A 4,130-nucleotide genomic window follows, 5' to 3' on the forward strand; every position below is an offset into this window, starting at 1 on the left:
ATGAAGTCAATGGGCATTACTCCAATTGTCTGGAGTCATACTTTACACAAATGCCCCATGACATCGTGCAGAAGTTGCTCAGAAAAGTGCCCTTAGCCCAACCATGTTTTGCTGGTTGAACAAAGAATTTCCTTCCATCATGAGGTTAGAAATAAGAACGTTTGCTGAAGATTATGCACAGAATTTCATTTGAAACTCTTCAGCAAACAAAGCAACTGATACCTGCATGCAACAAAACCAAGACAACCAAACCAAAGAGGTATGGACTGATACGTAACAAGAGACATGTGCCGGCATTCGGTATCTTCAACAAGAGAGTATCTAACCCCTGCATTCCCTCGCTCTCCATCCCTCCCCCCCCCCCCCCCCCCACCCCCCCAAGTCGCACCAGCTTCTCATTCTCACCGAGCAAACAGCTAACAATGGCCTGTTTCCTTTATCATCATTACTTTTCTTGCATATCTTTCATTCATTTGTTCAATATCTCTCTACATCTGTCTATATCTCTCTCGTTTCCTTTTCCCAACTCAGTCTGAAGAAATATCACCCATTCCTTCTCTCCAGGGATGCTACCTGTCCCGCTGAGTTACTCCAGCATTTTGTGTCTATCTTCAGTTTAAACCAGCATCTGCAGTTCCTTACTAAACATCTAACCATCTACCATTGACATTCACTGGCATTGACATAGCCAAGATCCCCTACCATCAGTATCCTGAATGTCACCATTGACCAGAGACTCAACTGGATCTACAAGAGTCCCTGCCTCAAAAAGGCAGCCAGCATCATGAGAGACGCACACCACCCTGGCTACATTCTCATTGCACTCCTACCATCAGGAAAAAGGTATACGAGCCTGAAAACTGTAATGTTCAGATTCAGGAGCAGCTTCTTCCCTACAACCATCAGGCTATTAAACAATATAACCTCCAAATAGGCTCCAAATTATATAGACTTGGGGGCATTATTTTTTACTATTATTATTTATTTGTATGTTATTTTTATATTTATATTGAACTTTGTTTTGTTCATTATGGGTTTCACAAAGTACTATGTTTATATATCTATTGTGCTGCAGCAAGTAAGAATTTCATTTTTCCATTTTGGGACATATGACAAAAGAACATTTTTGACTATCGACTCTTGAAATAAATACAGTGGCCACATAAGTAGATGCATAACTCACCTAATTTCATAAGCTCTTTCTATCCTCAACAAGGCACAACTCAGGAGCATGGTGCAATATTCACGAGCAAAGGTGAGTGCAGTGCCAACAAAACTTGACTCTATCCCGGACATAACAGCCAATATATATGGACCCCATCAACCAACCTAAATATAAATAATAGGAATCTGGGAATCAGAATCAGAATAACCTTTATTGTCATCCAAAACAAAAACAAGTCTTTAGGACGAAATTCCATTACCCGCAGTCCAACAATAAGAGCAATAAAAATATGCAATAACACACACAATCACAAACCAACACAAAAAAAAAAAAAGATCCATCACTGTGAGTCTCCTCCAGTCACCTCCTCACTGTGATGGAAGGCCAGAATGTCTTTTCTCTTCCCTGCCGTCTTCTCCCGCGGTCAGGCTGTTGAGGTTGCCACGTCGGGGCGGTCGGGACCCCCAACATTGAAGCCCCTGCTGGGCAGAGAAAATCCCGCGGCCTGTTTCAGGCCGTGCCAGATGGTGAAAGGTCCACAGCGGGCTGACCCAAGCCCCACGATTCGGGGCGGATGAGGACGCTGCTGCTGCCGGAGCTCCCAATGTCGGCCCCCACACAGGGGGCTGCGAGCTTCCGATGTCCACGCGGCCCACGGCCGAAGCCTCCGGAGTCTTTTACAGTCTCCCCTAACACATAGTACACAACCACAAAAAACACTACATCACATCTAAACACTACAATTAAGACAAAAAAAACAGAAAACACAAAAGACAAACGGACTGCAGGTGAGCCACAGCTGCTGTGCAGCGCCGCCACTTTTACAAGGGGTAACCTTTTTCACACAAGGGTGGTTGGTGGGTGTGTGGAACAAGCTGCCAGAGGAGGTAGTTTAGGCAGGGACTATCCCAACATTTAAGAAACAGTTCGACAGGTACATGGATAGGACAGGTTCGGAGGGGCATGGACCACAGGCGGGCAGGTGGGACTAGTGTAGCTGGGGCATGTTGGCCGCTGTGGACAAGTTGGGCCGAAGGTCCTGTTTCCACACTGTATCACTCAACGACTTTATGATTATTTCGGGATGATCACTGAAAAAGTACAAAAAACATGTGTATTCTAAATAAAAACAGAAAATGTGAAAAGCACTCATTAGTTAGACCAAATAGTATAAGAAAATAACTGCAGATGCTGGTACAAATCATAATAATATTCATTTATTGTCATTGCAACGAGTACAACGAAATTAAAAAATAGCCAATCCTGACGGTGCGTACAAACATATATGCAATAAATGCAAAAACAAATAAATACAATTATATTAAGTACAAAGATTTTTTAACGGTGTTGCGTAGTGCAGAAGGTAGTGTTCAGTTCTCGTATGGCCTTGGGGTAAAAACTGTTCTTAAGTCTGTTTGTTCGGGATTTGATCGACCTGAAACGTCGACCAGAGGGCAGATGAACAAACAGACGGTGGCCGGGGTGGGATGGATCTTTTATTATTTTGCCTGCTCTACTGAGGCAGCGTAGGCTGAACAGGTGCTCCAGGGAGGGCAGTGAGCAGCCGATGATCTTCTGGGCCGTTGTGATGACCCTCTGAAGGGCCTTCCTGTCCTTTTCTGAGCAGCTGGCATACCATGTGGTTATACAGTATGCCAGCACACTCTCGATGGAGCAGCGATAGAAGGACATCATGAGCTTCTCCTGCAGGTTGGTTTTCCTGAGGATCCTCAGGAAGTGGAGTCTCTGCTGTGCCTTCTTTACTGTGGTGATGGTGTTGATAGACCAGGTAAGATCCTCTGCGATGTGCGTACCCAGGAACCTGAAAGCGGGTACCCTTTCCACACAGACCCCATTGATGTAGAGTGGGTCGTATTCTACACTGGTTTTCCTGAAGTCAATTATAAGTTCCTTTGTTTTGGAGGAGTTCAGGACAAGATTGTTCACTGAACACCATGCTGCCAGCCTTTGGATTTCATCCCTATAGGCTGTCTCATCTCCTTCTGAGATGAGTCCAACCACAGTCGTGTCATCCGCGAACTTGATGATGGTGTTGGTGGGATGGGTGGGGGCGCAGTCGTGAGTGTAGAGGGAGTAAAGGATGGGGCTCAACACACAGCCCTGTGGTGAGCCGGTGCTCAGTGTAATGGTGGAGGAGAGGTGAGGGCCTATTTTGACGGTCTGGGGGCGGTTGGTCAGGAAGTCCTTGATCCATTGGCAGATGGTTTGGGAAAATCCAAGGTCAGAAAGTTTGGTGACCAGTCTGCTCGGGATGACCGTGTTAAAGGCAGAGGTATTTATCGAAGGTATTTATTCACAAAATGCTGGAGTAACTCAGCAGGTCAGGCAGCATCTCTGGAGAGAAGGAATGGGTGACGTTTCGGGTCGAGACCCTTCGTCTGAAGAAGGGTCTCGACCGAAACGTCACCCATTCCTTCTCGAAGGTATTTATTCACAAAGTGTTGGAGTAACTCAGCAGGTCGGGCAGCATCTTGGGAGAGAAGGAATGGGTGACGTTTCGGGTCGAGACCCTTCTTGTCTCGACCCGAAACGTCACCCATTCCTTCTCTCCCGAGATGCTGCCCGACCTGCTGAGTTACTCCTGCACTTTGTGAATAAATACCTTCGATTTGTACCAGCATCTGCAGTTATTTCCTTCTACCCATTCCTTCTCTCCAGAGATGCTGCCTGACCTGCTGAGTTACTCCACCATTTTGTGAATAAATACGTTCCAGCAGGTTAGACCACATCTCTCCACTCAATGCTGTTTGGCCTGCTGGGCGTTTACAATAGCTTGCTTCTTTTAATTTTAATTGCTGGACTTAATTGGGCGATTCGGTGCCGCTTCCTTCCTGAAGGAGGGTCTCTGCCCGAAACGTCGCCTGTTCCTCCCTCCCTCCCTCCCTCCCTCCCCACCCGGAGTTACTCCAGCAGGGGTTTGCGTCTATCTTCGGCCTGAGCAGTT

Source organism: Rhinoraja longicauda, chromosome 30 (genome assembly GCF_053455715.1).
Source record: "Rhinoraja longicauda isolate Sanriku21f chromosome 30, sRhiLon1.1, whole genome shotgun sequence".
NCBI classification, from domain to species: Eukaryota; Metazoa; Chordata; class Chondrichthyes; order Rajiformes; family Arhynchobatidae; genus Rhinoraja; species Rhinoraja longicauda.